At 50.9% G+C, this 25,740-nt stretch overlaps 1 protein-coding gene across 7 annotated transcripts in view; it reads left to right on the top strand.

Moving 5' to 3' along the window:
- Positions 1–25,740, top strand: part of MAP4 (microtubule associated protein 4) — a 152,711-nt gene that overhangs the window by 19,186 nt on the left and 107,785 nt on the right. For all 7 annotated transcript variants that reach the window (XM_059489636.1, XM_059489802.1, XM_059489470.1 and 4 more), the window contains exon 2: positions 11,377–11,428. The gene's annotated coding sequence lies outside the window, so the exon portion shown is untranslated. The remainder of the gene's footprint in view (positions 1–11,376; positions 11,429–25,740) is intronic.

Raw genomic sequence — 25,740 nt, 5'->3', positions numbered from 1 at the left:
TTGTGTTCCAGCTCAGTCCAAGAATTTATCCACAGGATGGCTTTGACTCTTATTCTGAGTGGTTGCTTTTCCAATGCACCTTTAACAAAGGGAAACTTACCCCTTATAAATGGCCTTTTTTTTTGCTGGTGGGTTTGTTTTTCAATCTGAGTCTGAAAAGCTTGGGTAAGGTGTCTTTGTGCCTTGGAAATGTGATCTGTGAGGTGAGAGGCAAAGAACTAAACGTTAATGCCCTTAACCCTATCTGGGTGCCCTGCCCTGACCTTTATCTCCCAGCTCCCCTTTCCCCAGGTACAGGTATCACTTTCTGCTTGCACCTCCCAGAACGAATCTGCTCTGATTTTAGCTGGAAATCTGAAATAACAGCAGAGTGTTGGTTTTCTCTGGTTCTCCTGTATTCTGATAGTGCCCAAATTCTTGTTTCTGGGGTGGAGAGATGTTGGTTGTTCTGGAGATCACTCAGGGCTGACCTAACAAAGCTCTGCCTAAGCTGAGGTGTAGGTTCTGTCAGGTGTTGGGCACTGTCCTCACTGATGTTTTGAGGCTTCTCCTGAATTTGCCAGGAGAATTTGGGATGTTCCATTAGTGGCTTCTGCCCAGCTGGATCCCAGTGGGGTCTTGACAAAGCCACTGTGTAATCAGGAATTCAATATTTTAGTAGCTTTGGTATCTCAGCACACAGATAGTGCTTAATTCTTGCTAATCTGGGCTTTTCCATGGAGAATTTTCAGGTAGCTGCAAACTTCTGGAATCTGGTCATATTGTGAGTGGGTTTGGTTTGAATTGATTCTGACACTTCATGCTGTCTCTGCAAAGATTTTGAGCGTCATTAAGTTCTGTAGCAGAGGATGCCCTCTAGTCTAGAAGCCAAAAAAACATGGATAGGGACTTCAGCTGAGATAGGACAAGGGGGAGTGGTTCAAACTGACAGAGAGTAGGTTTAGATGGGATATTGGAGAGGAATTCCTGGCTAGAGGGTGGGCAGGCCCTGGCACAGGTGCCCAGAGCAGCTGTGGCTGCCCCTGGATCCCTGGCAGTGCCCAAGGCCAGGCTGGACAGGGCTGGGAGCACCTGGGACAGGGGGAGGTGTCCCTGGAATTGTAATTCTGTGGCTTACCTTGAATTTGAATCTGTCCCTGCAATTCTGTGGTTTATGTGGAATCTGAATCTGTCCCTGCATTTCTGATCCTGTGGTTTACCTGGAATCTGAATCTGTCCCTGCAATTCTGTGGTGTACCTGGAATCTGAATCTGTCCCTGCAATTCTGATCCTGTGGTTTACCTGGAATCTGAATCTGTCCCTGCAATTCTGATCCTGTGATTTGCCTATGTTGACACTAGACAAAGTGCATCCTCTCTGTGCTGCTGAGCAGCCATACCTCCTGGAAAAGCTTTTTACCTGGAAGGAGAGGAAGGAAAGCCCAACCTGGCAGGACCCCGTGCCAGGGCTGCGTTGCAGTGCCCATTCCTTGCCCTGCAGTGCAGCCCAGCTTGTCCCCTGCTGCAGAGGCACAGCAAGGAGCTGTAGCTCTTAGGTGGGCAGCCCAGGCTCTGCAGTAGGCAGCTTTGGGATATTCAGGTGGGTCCCTGGAGCCCTGGGCAGTTTGTCTGTCCTGCCCTGGCCCCAGCACTCGCTGCTCCAGGGGCAGGAGCTCGGGGAGGTGCCTGTGTGTCAGGAAACAAGGGAGATTTGGTGCTTTGCTGTAATCAGAGCTGTGGTCACTGATGTTTCAGATGAGCAAGGAGCAGCTGGTTCAGTAGCAGGAGATGCCAGAAAATAAGCAGGGAACTCAGAGATTTCTAGCCCTGGAGCAGCAGCAGTCCTGTGTCTGCACAGGATGTAAATGCCTTTTTTACCTTCTCTTTCTGATCCACATTCATGGTTTTCTCTTGAGAATTCACAGAGAAATCAACTGATGATTGAGGCTTTGAACCTGCTTTATTGTGCAGTGTTGGGTTTTTAATGTATTCCTCCAACACTGCTTGTGTTGCTGTCTGGCATCATTTAAAAACGAAAAGTTGGAATCCTTTTGCCTAAAAAGAGTGATGAAGCATCTGCTGTATCATCATTGTCTCAAAATTGATATAATAGCAAAATCCTAGAATTTAGAATGACTTGTGTTGGAAAGGACCTTGTGTCTGATCCCATCCACCCCTGCCATGGCAGGGACACCTCCCAGGCTGCTCCCAGCCCTGCCCAGCCTGGCCTTGGGCACTGCCAGGGATGCAGGGGCAGCCACAGCTGCTCTGGGATGTGCCAGGGCCTGCCCACCCTCCCAGGCAGCAATTCCTTCCCAAGATCCCATCCAGTCCTGTTCTCTCAGCTCATAAAAAGCCATCAGCAATCAGAGGAGAGGCTCAGATTGCTGTGGGGAGGATTCATCTTACAGTGCCCATCGCCTTGGGTGGGACTGGTTGCTGGGGACATGAGGAATGCCTGGCTCAGTCCCTGTGTGTTCCTGCACATCTGAAATATTCCCCTCAAATACTCAGCTTATTCTTATTAAATCTGTCACATTGATCTGCTTATTAACCTGTCACACTGCTCTGCTGAGATGCTGCTCTTTATTTAGGACACATCTGGGCATGAGACTTGGATTTATAGGAATGTATATAGATGACCTTCCTGGAAATATTTATATATTTATTAACCAAATAATGTGGAGACTTGGGTTTACAGAGATGTATATAGATGACCTTCATGGAAATATTTATATATTTATTAACCAAATAATGTGGAGACTTGGGTTTACAGAGATGTATATAGATGACCTTCCTGGAAATATTTATATATTTATTAACCAAATAATGTGGAGACTTGGGTTTACAGAGATGTATATAGATGACCTTCCTGGAAATATTTATATATTTATTAACCAAATAATGTGGAGACTTGGGTTTACAGAGATGTATATAGATGACCTTCCTGGAAATATTTATATATTTATTAACCAAATAATGTGGAGACTTGGGTTTACAGAGATGTATATAGATGACCTTCCTGGAAATATTTATATATTTATTAACCAAATAATGTGGAGACTTGGATTTATAGAAATATATATAGATGACCTTCCTGGAAATATTTATGTATTTATTAACTAAGTAATGTGGAGACTTGGATTTATAGAAATATATATATAGATGACCTTCCTGGAAATATTTATATATTTATTAACCAAATAACTTGTATTTTCAGAGCTTTTATCCCAGTGTCCTGGTCATGCTGCCAGCCTGTATTCTGTTAAACTTTGAGTATTTTTCTCTTTTTTTTTTCCTCTGAAGCATCCATGCAAAAGCTATGGCCGTAATAAGTTTCCAACCTGACAAGTCAGGAGTTGAATAAATCCAAAATCCCTGTTGGACTCTCAGGGCAGGACTGGGGCAGTTGTGAAGCAGCACAGGTCAGTGGTTCCACCGTGCTGGAGTTCCTGTAAAATGCTCCGTTCACAAGCACCAAGCAAAGCTGAGCTCCAGGAGCACCCACTGGTCTCTGCATGGATCCTTTCCCATAAAATCCCATAAACCAGGTGGGTTTTGAGGTCTCACCGAGTTGCATCAGCTGAGCTGAGAGCTGCAGCTCCGTGCCACCCACACTCCCCATGGATAATCCCTCACGCCCAGGGCAGGGACACGGAGGAGGCTGTGACCTGCTGGAGGTGAGAGATATTAATGGGCAGCTGGGCACTGCAGTTATGAAACCTGGCAGGCATCAGCCTTGAAAGCATCAGGAGATCTCAGGCTCATGAATTTTCATGCTTTCTTACGCTGATAAGTGTCAGGGACAGTTGGGAATTCTCCAGGAGCTGTTTGGCTTTGAAGCTGTGGCTGTGGCAGGGCCCAGGGGGGTGGGAAATCCAACCTTGGCTCCTGTTTGCCCGCAGCAGGGCCTGAGCTGACACTGCAGACAGCATCCCTTCATCTGGTGCAGCTTGGGGAAATCATGGTTGGTGCCTGCAGTTTCCTTCTTGGTTTTCCTTTCCCAAAGCTGAGCAAAGCCAGTGTTTTGTAGTTCCACTGGGATTAGGGGGTTCTCCATTCTGAGGTGCATGGCTTTGATACAGAATCATGGAGTGGTTTGGGTTGGAAAGGAAGGGACCTGAAGGGTCATCCCATCCCACCTGTGCCATGGCAGGGGCACCTCCCACTGTCCCAGGCTGCTCCAAGCCTGGATTTGGGCACTGCCAGGGATCCAGGGGCTGCTCTGGGCACCTGTGCCAGGGCCTGCCCACCCTCCAGCCGGGAATTCCTTCCCAATATCTGATATCAATCTCCCCTCTCAGTTTAAACCCATCTCCCCTTGTTCTGTCACCGTTTTCTCTCTGTGCCTTTTGTCTAAGCCCGTTTAGGGGTGCAGGCAGGACACAGCTGTGTGTTCTGTTTTTTGGCTGTCCATAACACCATTCCACTGGCACTTGGGTCTGCACAGCAAGGGTTTGTCATGGGTGAGAGTGGAATAAACCTCAGGGGCTGTTGTGGAATCATCCCCAGCCTTGCCAGGAGGAGCAGCCCTGTCCTGCTGCCTCTGCTCTGGCTGTGGTGTGTGCAGTAACAGGGGATCCTTGTGCTGGACCTGCTGAACTGCCTCTTACACCTTGGCTGAGAGACTTTGTGAGAGACTCTGTAAAAACCAGTGAAAATGTTAATTTTTAAAGAGTCACTGAGAGGGAATCCCTTGTAAATGCCCTGTTTGTTGCAGGTGTGGGCTGGGGAGGCTTTTGTGCTGCTTTGCTCTTGTGTAGTGCCAGGTGAGCTGTGCTGCCGGAGCTCCCAGGAAGCTGGGGAGATGTGAGAATAAAAAAGGCTCAGTGAGAGCTGCTCACAGCCTGGTGTCTCTGGCTACCCTTGTGCTGCTGGGTTGTGGGATGTTTGGTGATTTCTGGCAGTGCTGGGGTGTTTTATTTCAATAGATTTGCCCTTGCAGCCTTTGTCCCTGGGCAGAAATCCTGTCCCACACGCTGCTGGGTGCTGTTCCAGAGCTGCCATGGACCAGGAGCATTCTCAGATCTGTTTGCATGTAGCAGCCCTGGTGTGGATGGAGAGCGGGATTTGATCTGTGAGGATGTTCCTGGTCACTCCAACTCAGCTGTGGCATTGAGGAGCTCCTTCCCATTCCTTCTGCTGTAGGAAGGCTTAGAGCCTCTCATTAGTGGGCAAATGACATTTGGATAATGGAAGCTGCTTCTTCTCCTTGTTGCCATCAAAGAGCTCATTAATGGTGCCCAGCCAGGGCAGGGTGGGCACTGGAGGAGCTCCAGCCTTGAAGGATGATTTCATAGTTCAGGAGTTGACTCTGTTCTTGCTGCTCCTTGTATAATGCATAATGTGTGTGCAGCTGAGTCTTTATGAATCTCAGATCACTAGAAATGCTGTTTCTGGCCTGGAGGATCCCAGAAGATGCAGGTTGGATATTGCTGGCAGAGGGTGGGAGTGGGGATGTGCTTTGACAAATAAAGCAGATGACAGGAGTCACAGTGGATCTGTATTGATCAGACACAACAGTAGGGAGAATTCCTGAATTGTTAAACCCTCTATTTTTAGATGTAGTCCGTCTGGGCTGAAGGCTTTCTGTTCCCTGAATTGTTCCAAAAATAAATATTTCAGAAGAGGATTAAACTTGAATGTGCGAGTCAGTGTTTTTTATGCATCAATGTTCATGGAAGGAGCTGGTCAGAAATCACTATTCTCCTTAAATTTGCATGCTCTCAATCCAAATTAAAGCTGCTTTCACCAAAACTACTCATCCACACGGGAGGCTGGAGGTGCTGGTGAGAATGCAACTGTGAGAGCTAATTTTAGCTAATTCAGTCCTGTGAGCAGCAGAGTCCTTCAGCTGTGAAAAGAGACACTTCGCTCTTGCTTAAATAAATCACTTTCTTTTTTTATTGAGCCTCTGCTGAGCACAGACAGGCCTTGCTGATTCTCACAAGGGCAATTTCTGCCTTGGCTTTTGGTGCTGGCTTTCTTTTTGGTGTGAATCTGGATGTTAAGGGGTTTTGTTTTGACACTTCAGAAAGATCTTTGAATCTTTCTGCGCATCGCTTGTGTCAGAGTCCTTCATCTCGGCCGTGTCTGGGTGTTTGCAGCCTCCTGTCACGCAGAGTTTATGTGTAACACAGTCTCTCCCACGTTCCTGTCTCAGGCACTCACACACCAGAGGGCTCTGGCTTCTGGAATGTTCTTTCCCAGGTGAGTGCAGCCCTTGGTGCCCTGCCCAGCCCTGCAGAGCCCTTTGGGAAGGTCCTTGGCTGGTCCTTGACACTGGCACTGTGGCAGCCCATGAGTCACTCCTCAGCTTCCCAGAGTCACTGCTCGTTGTTTCTTCTTTCCCAATTGCTCCTGACATCCCCAACTCCGCGGTGCTGTAAAAACAGCCCAGCTTGTGCAGCTGCTTATTTCCTGTCTGACTGCATGAGCCTCACTGGGCTCTAACTTTGTCAGCCCCAGTCGCTGCCCCAGACTCTCACTGGAAAGTCTGTCCCCTCTAATAAGGATGAAATGTGGATTTTGCCACAGAGTGTGTGCTTGCTTGGCAGGGGAAGGGTTCCATCCTGCCCTGGTGTACCTGGGACTGGGAGGATCATCCCTTTCTCCAGGCTGCAGGACTTGCGTGACTGCCGCGGAGCTCGGGCTTGCTGCTCATGAATATTTCCCTGGAAAATGCTCCACTCTTCAAGTGCACTGCAAATACATCCTGTGTTCCGAAGACTCTTTAAATTATTAGTCTAACTCGGCTTCTCTTGGGAGGAGCTCCACTCAAAAGCCTGCAGTTAAATGTAAAAGCAATTCTCTTTCAAATCTCTTTCAAATCCCAGAATCATTTGGGTTGGAAAAGATCTCCAAGGCCGTGGAGTCCAGGCTGTGCCCAATGCCCTCCTTGTCCCCAGCCCAGAGCACTGAGTGCCACATCCAGGGATGAGCACTCCAAACCTCCCTGGGCAGTCTCTCCCAATCCCTGACCCCCTTTCCATGGGGAAATTCCTGCTGTGCCCACCCTGAGCTGCCCTGGCCCAGCCTGAGGCCGTTCCCTCTGCTCCTGTCCCTGTTCCCTGGGATGAGATCCCAAATCCCCCCGGCTGTGCTCTCCTGGCAGGAGCTGTGCAGAGCCACAAGGGCCCCTGAGCCTCCTTTGCTCCAGGTTGAGCCCCTGCCCGGCTCCCTTATCCATTTCTCCTAGGATTTACTGTCACCTTTATGCAGATGTCTCATGCCATTGTGGGAACAGGAGTTTGATGCTGAACAAAAATTCGTTGAGCATCTGGAAGTGGTGCCCATGAAGGAAAAAAATCCATTGTATATTTGTGGATAAACTCTTGGTTTAGGATCTTGGTGAGTTCAGGAACAGGCAAGGAGACAGCATAGGGGGTTGTGGCCGTAAAGGCAATTTTCCTTCTCAGGGAAGGTGATCTTTAAGGAAGGTAATCTTAAATGAGGTCTTTAGGGTTCCTTCCACCCCAAACCATGCTGTGGTTCTGTGACTCCTTGTCAGGTTGTTGTGGTTATTGCTGGGAAGAGCCAGGGATGGAAATCTGAGCTGCCCAACCTGGATTTCATGGGCAGGGTGTATATATTTAGCTCGGGGCTCAGCAGCCTTTGCCTTTGGAGCCGGCACCCGACACCCTGGGACTGCTCTGCATGAGGAATGTTGGAGCTGGGATGGGCAGTGCCCCTCTTGGCCCCTCTGTGAGTGATCTCCGTGGGCTGTGTGTGTGCTGGAGACAGGAGCTATTTAAAGGGAGCTGTTTATCCAGAGCTTGGGGCAGCAGGCCTGAAGGGTGAGAGAACAGGAAGCTCCAAGGCTGAGGGGCTTTCTCCTGCAAGGCACAGCAACACTCCTGAGTTTGGGCTGGGAAAACACAAAGTGATTTAAGGGAGCTGTTAAGGGCTGCTGGGGTGGGGAATGGCACATTCTGTATTTGTTATATCCTCAGTGGCTCTGGAGTGCATTCCACCTGGCTGGGTCAGTGATGATCCAGAGCACTGCCCTGCTCCTGTCTGTGCCATCCTGAGCAGGGACAGGGACAGTCCTGGGCTCTGGAACTGGACCCTGTCCAGTGGTGATCCTGTTGGGAGCTGCTGCCCCTCATCCTTGTTGGGTGGCTGACCAGGATGGGCTCAGGGCTTTTCCCCAGGAGCAGCCAGAGCTGGGAGTTATCCTGCAAAGGGCTGGTAGACTGCTAGGGATGAGTAGGTGCTACTAAAAGCAGTAAGAACCATCAAAATCACAAAACCCTGAAGGGAATTGTTAATGTTTGCCCAGAAATGTGGATATGATTTTGGAACTCGCTGGAATAAGCAGTGTGTTAGGGATGGGGTGTGCTTGGTGAGCTCCTGGGTGGGAACCTGGGGTGCTCAGTGTGTTAATGGGGTGCAGGGGTGCAGTTTTTCTGGGAGGGGAATCTCTGAAGTTGGAATGCTCTGTACCAACAGGATGGGGAGCAGAGGAGCTGAGGAACAAGAACTACTGGTGCAGGATGTGGAACTGGATCTCGGAGGGAGCAGTCTGCAGGCCAGGCAGTGCCTGTTCCTGATAGCGCAGGCAGGCACTGGGCAGTGCCATTCCTGGGATCCCTGCTCTGCCTTGGGGCTGCTTTTCCATGGCAGCTCTGGGGAAACTGTGCTGGGAGGGAGGAAGGAAGTTGGGAGCTCGGGGTCACAATGCAGGGACAGCTGTCTGCTCCATAAAACAGTTCTCAGAGGTGTTTCTGCAAACTGCAGAACAGTCCTGTTAACCATGGCCACAGGAGCTGGGATGTGCTGGATATATGGGTTTTCTCCAAACTGCAGAACAGTCCTGTTAACCATGGCCACAGGAGCTGGGATGTGCTGGATATATGGGTTTTCTCCAAACTGCAGAGAGTCCTGGTTAGCCATGGCCACAGGAGCTGGGATTTGCTGGATATATGGGTTTTCTCCAAACTGGAGAGCAGTCCTGTTAACCATGGGCACAGGAACTGGGATTTGCTGGATATATGGGTTTTTCAAACAGGAGAGCAGTCCTGGTTAACCATGGCCACAGGAGCTGGGATGTGCTGGATATATGGGTTTTCTCCAAACTGGAGAGCAGTCCTGTCAACCATGGGCACAGGAGCTGGGATTTGCTGGATATATGGGTTTTCTCCAAACTGGAGAGCAGTCCTGTTAACCATGGCCACAGGAGCTGGGATTTGCTGGATATATGGGTTTTCTCCTGTTCAGCAAGGCTTCTGGAGCAGCCAGAGTCTTCCTCAGTTTATCATGTGAGGGGATGGGGTAGTCTCTCAGATTATTTTAAGACCAAAAACATAAGAAATCTTTGCAGCCACACCTTCAATTCCAGCAAATCTGTTGGGTTTTAGATATTTAACACTTCTGCTTGTCAGTGAGAGCACCCCCTAACTTAAGGAGCATCAATTTTACAATGGGAGCAGTTAAAACCCCCACAGTACAGGAATTCTGCCCTTCAGGGGTTATTTAGATAGCAGCCAGAAGTGCAGCTTTACCAAAGGAAAGGTTGGTTTGCCCAGCCAAGAAGCTGTGGTGGATTTTATCTCACAGTTCCAGGCTGACCCAGCACTGCCCCATCTGAACCAAAAAAGGAGCTCCTGCTTCTCATTTTCCTCAATTCTGCCTGAAAAGAGAGGTCTCTGGGTTGTTTTTCTTAACAAATAAGGTAAAGTTTTGGTGGTTTCAGCGCAAAGAGATTGGAATCTCGTGTGTGAGAGTGGAGCTCAGCTGTGGGCTGGAGGCCAGGGGAGCAGCCAGGGGGGCTCTGATGCCTTGGAGGGGCTGGGGGTGCTCTCCAGGGGAAGGAGCTGGACAGAAGGACGTCCTGATGTCCCAGTGTGTCACAGGGTGGCTCACCTGCCAGTGAGGATGTGGAGGAAGGAGTGTGGTGTGGTTTGTGTGTGTGAGCTGAGCACCTGGTGCAGCTCAATCCTGCATTAGGGACTTCTCCTTTCCTTAATTAATGTGGCAACTCCCATTCCCAGCCCTTCTGGAGGGAGCAGGACTCTCTGGAAGGCTTTTCTCACTCCTGAGTGCTTCACTGAAGCTAAAATGACACTTTTCACTGGGCTGTTTCCTCATTTAGCTAAAAGCTCTGGCATTTCACTTCCCTGGAGCACGAAATGCCCATCTGTGGGGAGAGGAACATGGGTTGGTGTTTCTGTCTGACTGCTGAAATGATATTTTCCTGGGAGATTGGCTTGATGACTTGCAGTGCTGGAGAACAAGTTGGACATTTATTTCTCCATGGGGATTGAAATGCTTGAACTCTGTGGCTCAGTTGATGTTCTCTTCTGCAAGGGGGCTAGAAGGAGTAATTACTGGGATAGAAAATTTTTTAACAGCTGTGTTTGCTTCACAATTAAGAAACATTATCAACAGAATGTAAAATATTGGGTAGAAAAATTTGGAAGAGGACAGGCAGGTGAGGAGATGGTTGCTGGTAAATCTGGTGGGATTTGCACTGGAATCACAGCAAAGGGAGGAAAGGAGCTGGAGCAGAGCAGGGCGGGCTCGTGGCTGGGCAGGTGTGCCAGGGACTGCCAGGGGCCCTGGGAGCTCTTAAGCCATTCACTGAGCACCTGAAATGCTGCTTAGGGCAGGGATGTCCTGATCAGCCTGCATTAATTCAGCTTTAATGCTGTGTTTGGAGAAACCTATTAAGGTGTGCAACGAGGGAAGAGCGGCTCACAGTTTTCATGGAATATCCTGAGCAGCTGAGCAGGTGTGGATGGGAAATGGCAATCACAGGGTGGTTGGAGTGTGGGGGCACCTCTGGATGTCACCCAGGGCAGGGTCAGGGAATTTGGGATGCTCCAGAGAGGAGACTCCAGCCCCCCTGGGCAGCTGTCCCAGGCTCTGCCCCTCCATGGACAGAGGCTGTTCCTGCTGCTGGGGTTTGGTTTGTGCCACTGCTCCTGGTGCTGTCACTGAGCAGGGTCTGGCACCTTCTCCTGGCACAGTTTGGGAGATTTGTGTGCATTGATGGGATCCCCTGTGAGTCTGCCCTTGTGCAGGCTGAGCAGGCCCAGCTCCTGCAGCCCGTGCTCATCAGAGATGCCCCAGAGCCCTGAACATCCCTGTGGCCCTGCTGGACCCTCTCCTGCAGCTCCTTGGGCTGAGGAGCCCAGAGCTGGACAGGACCCCCCAGCTGTGCCTCACCAGGCCTGAGAGGAGGGGCAGCATCCCCTCCCTCACTCCTGACCAGCAGCAGGAGATCTGACTCCTGCTGAGGAGGGAGCACCAGGAAAAGCTGCTGGATCACTGGAGGGGCTGCAGCAAATCCTCCCAGTTAATTCTGAGGGGCAGCACTCGTGTCCCAGCATCCCTGACTGACTCCTGCCGTGCCAGGGCTCTGTGCTCACACAGCTCCCTCTGCTTTGTCCTGCAGATCAGCAGCTCCTGAGGACTGAAGAACCTGCCCAGGGAACCCCTGCTCTGAGGTAGGAACTGAATTTCTGCTGTCCCAACAGAGATGTTTGATTCAGGATCAGGGTTTGGTGCAGCTGTGTGTGCACACAGAGCAGCTGTGCTGGAACTGCAGCCCCAGCCAGAGATGGGAGATGGGGGCTGGTGTGGAGCAGGCATGGCTGGAATGCACTCACCTTCCATTCTGTTCTGATAAACCTTTAATTACTGCTCCTTCTACATCCTGCCAGTTAAAACCCTGCCAGACAGAGTCAGAGAAAGGTTTGGGTTGGGTTAACCCCACTCAGTGCCACCCCTGCCATGGCAGGGACACCTCCCACTGTCCCAGGTGCTCCCAGTCCTGTCCAGCCTGGCCTGGGCACTGCCAGGGATCCAGGGGCAGCCACAGCTGCTCTGGGAATCCCATCCCAGCCAGGAATTCCCAATGCCCAATCTCCCATCCATCCCTGCCCTCTGGCACTGGGAGCCATTCCCTGTGTCCTGTCCCTCCATCCTTGTCCCCAGTCCCTCTCCAGCTCTCCTGGAGCCCCTCCAGGCCCTGCCAGGGGCTCTGAGCTCTCTCTGGAGCTTCTCCTGTCCAGGGGAACATTCCCAGCTCTCCCAGCCTGGCTCCAGCCCTGCAGGTATTTATTGAGGTATCAGACATTGCTGGTTTCTGTTTGGGATAACAGGGCTGCTGTGGAACTCCAGGCTTATCCTTTCTGGCCACTTTCTTTCCTTGCCTTTTGTGCTTCAGAGGGCTCACATCTTGTTTAACTTGGTCATTCAAATCTTCTTTTTATCAGAGTAAGAGGACTACAAAAGATTAAAATGGGTAAACTAGGCTAAGAAAAACAACAAGTCTGATTTGATTTGTTGGGAATTGGGAGCAGCAGATCATGCAGGTTTTTATCCTGGCTGTCCTTTGGGGGAGGCACAGCACAGCTCCAGCTCTGGAATCTGCCTTCAGCTCTGCACTGGGGATGTTTGAGGTGCAGGTGCTCACCTGATGTGCTCTGAGGGAGGAATTACAATTTATTCCTGATTTTTGTGTGGACTGAGAGACCCAGGTGTCTCCTGCAGAGCAGTTTGGGATTGTTCTCAAATGCTGGTTATGTCTTGAAGTCCTGAGAGGAATATCTGCTGTTTTCTTCCCTGTTTGAGCCATCCATCTGCCTTTTCCTGAGCTGTCAGTGGCACAGCTGGTTCCACCCAGTGACCCTTGGCTCTCAGCAGTGCAGAGGGGTCACACAGACAGAGCTTTAACACCCTGATTTACCATCACCAACTCTATCCACTGCAGGTCACAGGAGCCTCACGAGCCCCCTAAAACTCACTTATGGCATAAAATTATTTCTCAGGTGCCTTTTTTTTTTTTTTTCTGTGTCCTTAAATGTCAGATGCAGAGATAATGCCATAGGTGCAGAGTTTTTTATTTTCAGTGGGGCTGATGCTCCTGTCCATGGTGTGAAGAGGCTCTTGTGTCCCTGTTCCTGAGGGGGCTGGAGGGTGCTCCCAGTTAGTTCCTGAGGGGATGGAAGGGGCTCCCAGTTCCTGAGGGGGATGTAAGAGGCTCCCAGTTCCTGAGGGGACTGGAGGGTGCTCCCAGTTGGTTCCTGAGGGGCTGGAAGGTGCTCCCACTTAGTTCCTGAGGGGATGGAAGGTTGGAAGGGGCTCCCAGTTAGCTCCTGAGGGGATGGAAGGTTGGAAGGGGCTCCCAGTTAGCTCCTGAGGGGATGGAAGGTTGGAAGGGGCTCCCAGTTAGCTCCTGAGGGGATGGAAGGTTGGAAGGGGCTCCCAGTTAGCTCCTGAGGGGATGGAAGGTTGGAAGGGGCTCCCAGTTAGTTCCTGAGGGGATGGAAGGCTGGAAGGGGCTCCCAGTTAGCTCCTGAGGGGATGGAAGGTTGGAAGGGGCTCCCAGTTAGTTCCTGAGGGCATGGAAGGCTGGAAGGGGCTCCCAGTGCTGCAGGGGCTGTGCCCAGGCTCCCTGGGCATTCCTGCTGTCACTCCCAGGGCTGTGGCCACCAGCCAAAGCATCTTAAGCTGTTGTCTCAAAGCCACTTGAAGGGAAGCCAGGGAAGGTGGCTTATCTGCCCTGGGTGGGCAGGAGGGGGGCCATGCCCACAGCCTGTCCCCACGTGCTTGTCCCCGTGGCCTGGGTGGCCCTGCAGGGGTCACAGGGTGTCACCTGCTCCTCAGGAGGAGCCACACAGGGAAGGTGACAGAGCAATGGCAGAGCTTGGTGTTCTCCTCCTCCCTGCACCTGCCAGTCTTGAATGGGTTTTGTTTTTCCTCTTTTCTGCCTCTCTTGGCCAGGCCCAGTGTGGAGGGAAGGTCTGCCAGGCTGCTGGGATGTCTGGAATGGGTTTGAATTTCATGGAATATCTGCAGTGGGAAGGGACCCTTAGGGATCATCAATTCCAAGTGCCTGAAGCAATGAGAGTGCTCTGCAGGCAGCCCTGGAGCTCTGACAGGTCCTGTTGTGCCTCCCAGCTCGTCCAGGAGGTGACTTTGCCATCAGGATCCTCCTCCCTGCATTTCTCCATTTCTGGGGGAGCTGTGGTGCACCCCAGGCATCACTGGCCCCACTGCCCTTGTTCAGGGGTTCAGGACCTGCAGGTGTTTCCCCAGGCTGCACTGAGCAGCTCAGGGGCTTCCTGCAGTGATTTATGTGGAAATGTTTAACCCAGGCATTGGGTGTGAGGATGAGGAGCAGCAGCTTCCTCCCCCACATCCTGGGGCAGCTGGGGGAGCAGGCACGAGGGAGGAGCTGCCTGGATTCACCTGCCTGAGAATATCTTGGGTTCTTCACAAACCTTTATCTCAGACTGTCCCTCAGGAGTCCCCCAGTTCCTCCTGCTCACTGCACTGGGAGCTCTTCCAGCCAAGCCCAGGGGAATGTTTGGGGATGGTGGTGGTGGCACCAGGATCTTCACTTGGTTCTTGTGTTGGTTCCACGTGTACATATGGGGAGAAAACACTTCTGAAAATGTTACCTGCTGGATAAATTTGTATTTTGTTGTGTAATGGCTCTAACTGGGAAGAAGCCCCCACAAACCCCCATCCTTAGGGTCAGTGTTATGGGGTGTGAGCCCCTGGCACGGGTGCCCAGAGCAGCTGTGGCTGCCCCTGGATCCCTGGCAGTGTCCCAGGCCAGGCTGGACAGGGCTGGGAGCACCTGGGACAGTGGGAGGTGTCCCTGCCATGCCAGGGGTGGCACTGGGTGGGCTTTGAGGTCCCTTCCAGCCCAACACATTCAGGGATTTGAGGATTCTGAGTCACTTTACTACTTAAGGTTTTACTTTCCTAAAGTGATGTGGGAAGCACCCTGAACTAAAATCAAAATTTTTTCAGTTCTACACTGAATAGTTATTTATTTATTCCCCTCTTTTCCCTTTTTGAAGGGAGTTGCTGTGTCCAAGGGCACCTCAGTGTGGCACTGGACACTGCAGCCACACCTGGGATAAGAAAATGAATCATTCTCTAAGGAAACCACCACAGCATGCCTGATAAGCTGCAGGGACACCTGGAATGTCTTTATTGCTCTTTCTTTCATGAAATCTCAGCTTTTGTTTTCCAAGCAAAGCCTTGTTTTGCAGGCACCCTTGAATGTGTTTGTTATCGGGAGCACGGAAATGTAAATACAATGGTGCTTGGGCTGCAGCAGCTCCTCCCTTCCTCCCCCTGCCTTCCTGCATGCACTTGGGGAGGGGGGAGCTGTTCTTGTGCATTAATTCATTCAGAAAGGACTGTTCTTGCCCCTGCTGCCACCTCATCAGATTTCAGAGACAGACAATTCTCTCCTTGAGAGCAAGAACTCACACAAGGCCTCGTGCTGTGGCTGCTCTTGGCATTCCCCCAAGCTCCTGCCTACCAGCACATCCCATTTTTAACTAGATAAGCCACACAGGCACTGTTCTGCTTGAACTGAGACTGCATTCTTCTCCTTGCAACATTTGAGCTCATTTCCTAGAAGAAGAACTGAAAAAACTGGGGCCTTCACCAGCCTGAGTCTCAGGGCCTTAAGTTTGCAGCTGCTTTGGAGAGCTTTGCCCAAGTGAGGCTGTGCTGGATGTGCTTGGTCACTGGGAGCTAATGTTGGTTGATCTCTCAGTCAGCAGGAATTTTGTCATTAAAACCAGGCCAGGACAGCAGAAAGGCTCCAATGTAGAATTTGTTCTTTGCCCTCAGCCGGGAGGAATTGGGCTCAGCTGTTGGATGTGAGCAGCACTTGGCCTCACTCTGTGCCTGTCATCTGCTTTATTTACTGGCTCTGTCATGGACTTTGTGTGGCAGGAACAGCTTTCTGGGCACTCTTTCCCCTCAGTCACCAGGCCTTTCCTGCCCAAGGTGCCACAGTAAATTGTGCTGTGTCTGTGGCACCTGGGCTGGCCCTGCTCCCTGCCCAGGAGCTCAGGGCTGCTCCTCTGGCCCTGGGCCAGCTGTGGGGCTGAAGCAGCTCAAGAAAAATCCCCGGGATCCTCTCTAAGAATAAACATCACATGAGAGCAGGAGTGTCCCCCTGCCTGGGCAGAATTAAGTGTCCTGCTGGGAGGCAATAACAGCAGCAGCTTAAGGGCTGGGCTGGCATCCCCTTGTTATCATCTTATTACAGGGGTTCCATGCTGCTGTCTCCTTATCACAAAGGTTCCATACCTTCTTGGTGTTTCTGGTGGGCAGCTCTCAGAGCACTGACTTCCTTTTTCACAAAGCAGGCAACTGACTCCAGCTCCATTCTTAAGGCCACCCCACTCCTTTATAGCACTCATTTTTCTTGCTGCTTACAACTGTGGCCTGGTAAAGTCAGGCCTGTTCCTAATCTTTGATAATTGGCCCAGCTGCAGCTCTTTAGGGGTAAGATTACTTTCTACACTATCTTAATTTTCTTATATTCTATCCCCCTGCACCCCTGGGCTGCAGGGATGAGCTGCAGGGCCCCAGGCAGGAGAAGCTGCCCTGCACCTGCAACTCTCCTTGCTTCCAGAGCCTGCTGGGTCCATCAGTCAGCAACTTCTGGGTCCCTTTTGAGGGAGGTGGGGATGCACCTGCTGAGCTGTGGGCTAGCAGAGCTCCCTCTGGATGAAATGCTGCTGGATGTGCCACTGAGCACTTCCCTGGAGCTGTGGCTTTGGCCCTGCCCTGGGCAGCACAGGAGTTGCAGGAGTGTCCTGTCCCTGCTCTGGGCAGCACAGGAGCTGCAGGGCTGCTGGAGTGTAGGAGCATTGGGGATAGGAAAGTGGGGATGGACAGAGACGAGAGATCTCTGAAGCCAGGAGTGGAATTTGGGGTTTATTGCACAGGGCCTGGGTGCAGGGCCCTGCTGGGATTTGGGGTTTATTGCACAGGGCCTGGGTGCAGGGCCCTGCTGGGATTTGGGGTTTATTGCACAGGGCCTGGGTGCAGGGCCCTGCTGGGATTTGGGGTTTATTGCACAGGGCCTGGGTGCAGGGCCCTGCTGGGATTTGGGGTTTATTGCACAGGGCCTGGGTGCAGGGCCCTGCTGGGATGTGCAGCCACAGCTCAGAGCAGGCCCGAGAGAAGAGAGGGGGAGAGAGGATGAGAGCATAAAAGCATAAGAGAGTGAGGTTCCTGTTACAATACAATAAATCTTCTTCTGTGCTGAATATTCTAATTCTTACTAACCAATCTAGTCCAAGATACAAATCCTATAGCGTTTACATACAACCTATAAGAATCATTACATTGCCATACTGTGTTACATTTTAAACCTACAAACTCCTCTTTGGGCCCTTCTGCCAAGCTGCAGGGTCTGCTCTGCCCCTTGGGCCTGTCTGCAAGCAGAGGGTGTTGTTCCATCAAAAGGGGATTAAAAACTTGGTATCATCTGGACTGGATTTAGTGCTTAGGGAAACTACCACTAAAATGGTTGAGGAATGTACAGTCTTAAGGTTCTTTATAATCACTTTGTTAAATTAACTTTAGAAATGTGCTTTATTTTCATTTTTTTACCAATACTCATCCTCTGTTCATCTACATAACTAAAATTTGTGGTAAATCTCCTTTGATCACTTTGTACTACGACACTACAGAAAATAGAGTAGATGAAGAAGGAGAAACACCTCAGGCCACCACTTTGTCCTCCACCTTAACTCCATACTAAAATATACTAAAACACCCTAAAACCTAATTTTCTCACCTCAGTGATACACTACACTAATCTCTATTATCTGTCTTTCACTATTGTAATTTCTAGTTTATCTAGAAATCCTAGAAGCCTTCCCCACAAGTGAGAGTCAAAGGCAGTGTTTTTCTGGGGGTCAGGGTCCCCCAGAGCAATCAGAGGAATGAATATCCCCCTTACCCTAAGTTCCCACAGGCTCCTACCTTAGTTTAAAAGGATTTCAGTGTTTTGCCTTTCTCACCTGTGTGTGGGCACAAACATCCCTACTTAGGAGTAAGTCCTATTAATGTGGAATGTGGTTAATCCCCATTGCATCAGTTGTGGAGCTGCCCAGGATGAACACAATCCATGCATGGAATTGCCAAAGGTGGTGCAAAAAGCCCTTTCTGAGCATGTTCTAGTGGCACAGCAGTGTGTAAAGGCTGGCTGGGATATCCCAAACAGGATACCCTGTACACAGCAGGGTAAGAACAGGGATATCCCAGGGCTGGGCTGAACAGAGTCAGGAACAGGGATATCCCAGGGCTGGGCTGAACAGAGTCAGGAACAGGGATATCCCAAAGGTGTCCTTAACAGAGTCAGGAACAGGGATATCCCAGAGCTGGGCTGAACAGAGTCAGGAACTGGGATATCCCAGAGCTGGGCTGAACAGAGTCAGGAACTGGGATATCCCAGAGCTGGGCTGAACAGAGTCAGGAACAGGAATATCCCAAAGGTGTCCTTAACAGAGTCAGGAACAGGGATATCCCAGGGCTGGGCTGAACAGAGTCAGGAACTGGGATATCCCAGAGTGAGGAACAGGGATATCCCAAAGGTGTCCTTAACAGAGTCAGGAACAGGGATGTCCCAGAGCTGGGCTGAACAGAGTCAGGAACAGGGATATCCCAGAGCTGGGATATCCCAGAGTCAGGAACTGGGATATCCCAGAGTGAGGAACAGGGATATCCCAGAGCAGGCAGGAACAGGCTCCACAGCTTGGAGCCTTCCAGGTGTATTCTGCTCCCACCCAAAATGTGTTTAGGGATTTTAATTCTCCATGAATTTCTGAGCACCTGAGTGGCCTCCACAGAAAAGGAGGGAGTTTGGTTCCTGGCCTGAAAATCCCTATGGATGGAGTGGGCACATCCCCATGGAGCAGGAGCAGGTCCCCAGCGTGGTCACAGAGCCAGGCACTAACAGAGCATTTGCTTTGCCTGTCAGAGCCTCCCCACAGCTTTGTTGTGGTTCCCAAAGGGCAGCCCCTGCCCTCTGCAGCAGCCCAGTGTGTCCCTGTCCCGTTCCCAGTGTGTCTCTGTCCCATTTCCAGGTTCTCTTGGGCAGATTGTGTCTGTTTTCTGGGAGTTTGCAAAGCCACACTCCTCAGAGCCCCTGCAGTCCCTCACTTGCTGTAGCCAAAGACTTTCAGAATTTGCAGATAGCTAAAACTTATTCCTTGGTATAGAGATACTTAGGTTTATTCTTCCAAAGCTTTTTAACCTTCCACTAGTGTTTAAAGCTTTAAAATCTTGTTTTCTCCTGAGAAATCCCCTTGAAAAAGCATTGCTGGGTTTGCTGTTCCACTCCTCTGGAACACCGAGCTGGTGCTGAGTTGCCATGAATGAAAATAATTCCACAGTCAACTTTGTCATGTGGAAGCTTCCAGTCCTGTGTCCTGATGGGCAGGTTCTGGTGCTCTGTAATTAAACTGTCAGGAGAAGGGCTTATTTTAATTAAAGTGAAGCAGCTGCTCTGGTACAGTCACTGGCACAACTGGAGCTGTTCTGTGCAGGGAAAGGAGCTGAGCCTGTGAGGAGTGGCTGGAAGCAGAGGTGGTGTCCAGCCTGTGCCTGATCCCCAGAATTAATTCAGAATTTCTCCTCTCTGACCTTGCTTCCCCTCCTACACTCTCAGATATGTATATACACATATTTATATATTATTATATATACAGAAGGCAGAACTGGGAGTTGATGAAAGCACTGAGGGCCTGCACAGTGGTACTCAAACTGTAATTAGGTCAGTCTAAACCTCTGAATTTCTTTCTCACAGTGTGACTTGACCTCATTCTCATCTCTGGGTTTGTCCTTCCAGTGTTGGTGCTGTACAGTTTTCATCCCATCTTAGAAATGAACACCCAAATTCTCACGTGGGAACAAAATCAATTATTCCGGTAGAAATGTCTGTAAGACAAACGTGGAATTGGATGAATTCAGAGGGGCTGAGTGAAGTTTTGTGGTGGAACTTGTCCCGTTGGTGGTGCCCAGGCTGTGGCAGTGAGGTGGAGCTGCAGGACGGGGAAGGAGGCGAAGCTGGGAGCTGTGGGTGATGCCCTCTGTGCCAGGCTGGGATCTCTGTGGCACAGCCAGGCTGTCCCGGTGCCGTGGGTTTGCCCTGGGGGCGAGGTGGGATCCAGCTCCTCCGGGCCGGAGCTATTAAAGGAAAGCAGCTGACAGAGCAGCTGCTGGGGCTGGGCCCGGCCCAGCATCCTGCAGAGAAAGTGCTTTGCAAACAGCCCTTTCCTCCCCTGCCCCCACTGCTGCCCCGTGCCAGGAGAGCAGGAGCCTCTTCCCCCATGATTGATGAAACTCTCCTTTTTTGGTGCTGCCTCTCTGGGCAAGCAGCACAAGAAATCCCCTCTGCTGCGAGGCCCTGAGGCCTGCAGGGCTCTGGGGGCTGCATTTTACAGCTCCTCGCTTGGCAGCTAAAACTTCCAGGTCTGGGCTGAAGGTGGGCAGACTCTGGTTTTTTTTTCCTTAGATAAATATTTGATTTTTGGAGTCCTTTTTAGGGCTCTTGCTTCAGTGCTGCTAGGCCTGTGCAGAGATCCACGCTCGAAAGTCCCTCACAGTTATTATCTATGAACTCATCTTCCATGTGGCTTTTTTGAAGGCCAGCCAAGAGCATTAAGCCCCACCTTCTAGAGTCCCTAATCCCTGCTGGGGTTTAGAGGAAAGTTATTCTTGTCCTCCCAGTGAAGCTGCTCTGGCAGAGCACCTCTCTCTGTAACTTAAGGCAAGTTTATTAATGTGACTTTTTATCAGCTTGGAAGGGCGACAGCCCAGGATGGAGCAATCCAGCTTGGACACTCTTACCCCATCCTGCTGAGTGCTGGATGGCCCTGACATTGCCCAAAGGGAGGGAATTTCAGGAGGGTGCTGTGCTCTTGTCTCAGCCATAATTACCCATAGGAAAGGGCTCTTTGCAGGCACCAGTGCCACAGTTCTTTTGTGGGAATGGGTGCAGCTGGAGGGGACTCTGGGTGCTGGGGTGGTTCTTTGCAGTTGTATCTCTCTTCTCTGCTCAGCCTGACATTCCTAACGCCTCCCAGCTCTGCTTTTCATCCACTTGTGGCTGTGCTGGCCTCCAGCCCTCTCCTGTGTGAGCCTCCCCCTTCCACCATCCCTCCTTCTCCAGGGCTGCTCCATGAGGGATTCCTTCATGTTCTCCAGCCAGGGATTCAGACAGGAGGGCAGCTGGAGCAGTTTTACTTTCACTGTTGTCAGTGTGGTGGCTTTGGGCAGCCCTGGTGGTCAGTGTGGGGTCACTGGAGGGTTTGGGGGTGGCTCAGGGCCCTGTCTGGGGCTGAGGAGCTGAGCTGCCTCTCTGGTGCTGCCTTCCTTCCACAGGGAAGTTGCAAAACCCCCCTCAGGCTTTTGGGCAAGTGCAGAGCAATTGCAGGAATTGCAATTCCCAGGAATGTGGCAGGGCTGCTCTCCTGGGTGTCTGGAGTTCTCTGTCTGGGTTCTTGGGCAGAGTGTGGCTCCCCAGAGCCTGAGAGCAGCAGGAGTTGCTGTGGAGTGCCCTGATAACACAGCCAATCTCCTCACCTGGGCACAGGGGAGGCTGGAACAGGGCCAGGAGGGAACTGATGGAAATCCTGCAGGTGAGAGCCTGAAATGAGAGTTTGCAGAGCTCTCAGTGCAGCTGAACTGAGATCCAGCAGGGCATCTGTGCCATGGAAATGCTGAGCTCCAGAGGCCTGGATGGGAGGGTGGGCAGGCCCTGGCACAGGTGCCCAGAGCAGCTGTGGTGCCCCTGATCCCTGGCAGTGCCCAAGGCCAGGCTGGACAGGGCTGGGAGCACCTGGGACAGTGGGAGGTGTCCCTGCCATGCCAGGGGTGGCACTGGATGATCTCTAAGATCCCTCCAAGCCAAACCATCCTCTGACAGCATCCCATGACACAGGTACCTGCACACACCTCTGTGTGTGTGTGTGCATTCAGCCATGCTCAAACAGGAATTCTCCCCAGTTCTCTTGCATTTGGATATTCCTTCTGCCTTGATCTTTGGCAGAGATCTGACTCCAGCTAATTACTTCTATTTTGCATAAGTGCAGAATGTGGAGTTTATTTTTGAACTGCTTTTACTGGGTTGAAAATAATGTTAATCAGGGGCATGTAATATTCATGTTGCCCACCACTGGAATTCCTCGAAGTCCTGGTATTTGTTTCTCTGTTCCTTTCCTCTGCTGACACCAGCCCTGGCCACAGTGATCCCTTTGTGTGCAGACTGGAACCTTCCATCACACCTGGCAGTGATGGCATCAGTCCTGTCCAGGCAGCTGTGCTGTGAGAGAGGGAAACTGGTGTAGATGAAACAGAGACAATACCAAGCAGCACACTCCATTTCCACAAGGCTTCAAACCCTTTTTATTACAGCATGCATGCTTTTATACAGTCTTACAAAAGTTACAAAAGGGAGTTTACACTTCACTCATTGGTCAGGAGAGACAAAGTGCTCAGTGGAACAGGCAGCTGCAGGTTTCTCTTATTTATCCTTCTTTCCTTTCCTTCTTGGTTTCTATGTCAACCACCTTGGTAGGAAATTCTATCAGGGTTAAACAAGGATCTTCTCTGGGGTAAACAGTGATCCTCTTTGGGGTAAAAATGGATCCTTTTTGGGATAAACGTGGATCCTCTCTGGGGTAAATATGGATCCTTTTTGGGGTAAACATGGATCCTCTCTGGGGTAAATATGGATCCTTTTTGGGGTAAATGTGGATCCTCTCTGGGGTAAATATGGATCCTATCTGGGGTAAACAGGGATCCTCGCTGGCTCACAGAAATCCTGTAAAACCCCTTCCCCAGGAAATGTTCAGTGCAATGTGATGGGTGTGCAGGGACTCCTCTCTGGAATCCTGGCTCTGTGGGGCTGTGCTGAGCTCTTTGGAGGGAATTCTTTGTGGGATGCACTGGCAGCAGGATGGGAAGGGGCAGAGGCTCTGGCTGCTGGCAGGTTTTGGCCGTGCCAGGATCACCAGTGAGGTGTGGGGTGGAATCACAGCAAGGTCAAGGCTGGAGTGCCCCAGGTGCCTCAAGGAGCTCACTCTGTGAAATGCAGGACTTTGAGGAATTCCAGTAGTTGGTAACATGAATATTACATGTCCCTGATTAACATTATTTCCAAGTCAGTAAAAGCAGTTCTGGCTGGGGCACAGGCTGTGTTTGAGCAGTGCAGGGCCTGGAGCTCCTCTGAAGAGCTCACTGCAGAGCTGAGAGGCTCCTGGAGCATCCATTGGTCCATGGATGAGCCTGGGTTCCTTGGAAGCAGCCCTGTCACCCTGGGCTTGTTCCAGCTCTGAATGTGCATTGTCCTGTGGGGTTTGCTGGTGCCATGGTTCCTGCAGCACTCTTGCAGCTCCAGTGCAGTTTTTATGGGTGCTGGGAGCTTTTCCTTGCTGCAGTTCTGGAGTGTGTGATGTTCCTGGGATGCTCTCTGCAGTTTCACAGAATCCTTCACAGTCACAGACTCCCAACCTTTGACTGACACCCCCATATCCACCAAAGCACAGCTGAACTCAAGGAGCCTTGAGCCATCCTGGGTGCCCTTCTGGTCCTGCACTTTCCTTAAAGTCCCTGCACTCTAAAGAAAAAAAATCTTCCTTTTTTTTTGGTTGGATCAAATAGAGATAATTCCAGTATGAATGAATATCCACATTTAAAAAGAGCAGGTGGGAGCTGCTGTAGTAAATCTGGGAAATGCTGGTCTGGCAGCCTTCGGGCCACCCTCAGCAATGGCTTTGGAGCTGACAGTGAGCAGGAGCTCCACATGTAGAGAGAGGAGCTTGTTTTACAACTTGCCTCTGGCTGGAGTGGGATTTGTGCCTGCTTCTCCTTGGAGACTTCAGCACCCCATGAAATTGAAGCTCTCCAAGCCACGAGTGGCTGCGAGGCAGGGAGAAAATAGAAATTTCCTCAAATCTCCAGAAACTGAGAGAATCTTTTTAACATTGCCAACGAGGCAGGGATGCTGGAGTTGTCTGCTGCCAGGCTCTGCTAATTCATGTGGCATCTGAATAATTGATGGTGGGGAAGGCACAGCTCAGTGGCCTTATCAGTGCTTTCCTCAGGGAAATGGAGCTGATGAGAATGTTTCTGATCACGGAGCAGAAATCATCATTAAGGACTGGGATGCAGCAAATTGAGTTTATTTGCAGCACCAGTAACAGCAAAATCAATGCTTGAAACAGAGAAATGGCTCCAAATCCCTAAGGAATGACACCCTGCAGTTGATGGACACCTTGAGGAGCCTCAGATTTCCCTGTGGTGGGAGGCCCAGGTGGGAGAGGCTGTTCTGACCTGAGAGGTGGAAGGAGGAGATGCCAGACGTGCAGGGGGAAGTGGCTGGAGCAGACAGTGACAGGGGGAAGCAATCAGGGCTGGAGTTCTGCCTCGGCTTTGGGATCCTGCTGGGACTTCATTAAACCCATCTGAAGTGGGAACTGAAAACTTCCTGTTTATTGTCTGCTCTGTGGCCATCGAGGGGCTGTGGAAGTGCCTGAGATCTGTGTGAAGCCTTCAGAGCTGTTTCATGGTCACATCCTGGAGTCCCAGACTGGTTTGGGCTGGAAAGAACCTCAAAGCCCATCCAGTGCCACCCCTGCCATGGCAGGGACGCCTTCCATTGTCCCAGAGTGATCCAAGCCCTGTCCAGCCTGTGTTGTCCTTGTGTTCCCTTGTGGAGGCAATAGCAGGAACTCTTTTCCCTTTACTTGTGCATTTCTGGTTTTTCTATAGCAATCTGGAGGCTCTGGGGCTGACTGAATTTATTCTGAGAAATTAAAGTGAGCCAGAAGGCTCAGGGAGTTTGTGCTGAGAAGGGAAACAACCCTACAAGTGCTTTGTCTGTTTAAGGAGTTCAGGCTAAAAATCATCAAATGCCCCAAACCTGCTCCCTTTGTCCCCAAACCTGCTCCCTTTGTCCCCAAATCTGCTCTCTTTGTCCCCAAACCTGTCTCCTCTGCTCCTGCACTGTCTCTTGCCTCTCACACAGGAGGGCAGCAGTCATTTAAGCCTATAAATAATAGCTGGAACATCCCTTGCTGTATTTCTGGGTTGTCTGAAGGAGGAGGTGGCTCTGTGACTCTCCCTGAAATCCCCATTTGCTGGCAGTCCAAACGTGCACAGAAATCAGGAATATTTGATGTGCTGCCTCCCTGTGTGCCCTCCCAGGAGCTCTGGGGAAGCTGCCAGCTCACTCTGCTCTCAGCAGCACCTCCAAGCTGAAGTTTGGTTTGATTTTGCTGTGCAAATATCTGGAATCTCCTAATTAATCCTGCTTTGATGATGCCATCGGGTGCTTGGGCTGGTCCAGCAGGTCTGGAGATCCCAAAGAACTGGAGACCTTCCCTCTGCCAGGGGTGGTACCTGCACATCCTCCTTGGGGAATCATAATCATGCCTGAATACGGTTCTGGGATCCAGGTCACCCTTTCTGAGCTGGTTTTTCCAGCACTGGAGCTGAGTGTGATTTTAAGTGTTGGGAAGATTTCATTAAGGATCTCTCAGCCTCCATCTCTCTGCCTCTGAGAAGCTTCTGGTGATCTGAGGGATTTCCTGTGACTCCAGAAACAGCCACAAAGCAGAGCTCTTGCTGTGTTTCACTTTAAACCAATAAACAAGTGAATCCCATTGGTTTAGGCTGTGCCAAAATATCAGAAATGCCCAGATTGGGTCACAGAATTTTGTGCCCAGCCAGGGAATGTGAGGAACGTCGGCGGCCCAGGCGGTCGCTGTGTCCTCTCCCCTGGGAGATGGATGCAGAAATCTTTCCATGGATTCCGGGGCTCTGAAGGAGGATGACTCTGCAGATCTCTGCTCTCCTGTTTCCTCAGCAGCCACGGCTCAGTGCTCCCAACACTCACAGCTAAGAAAAGCAGCCTGACTTACCCAGGAGAAATGGGAATGATGAGCTGTCCCTGCTCCTCCCAGCCAGGCATCTCATTTGG

Source organism: Ammospiza nelsoni, chromosome 1, assembly GCF_027579445.1.
Source record: "Ammospiza nelsoni isolate bAmmNel1 chromosome 1, bAmmNel1.pri, whole genome shotgun sequence".
Taxonomy (NCBI): Eukaryota; Metazoa; Chordata; class Aves; order Passeriformes; family Passerellidae; genus Ammospiza; species Ammospiza nelsoni.
Note: the sequence above shows the minus strand (reverse complement) of the source record. Positions and strands in the feature narration are given on the sequence as shown.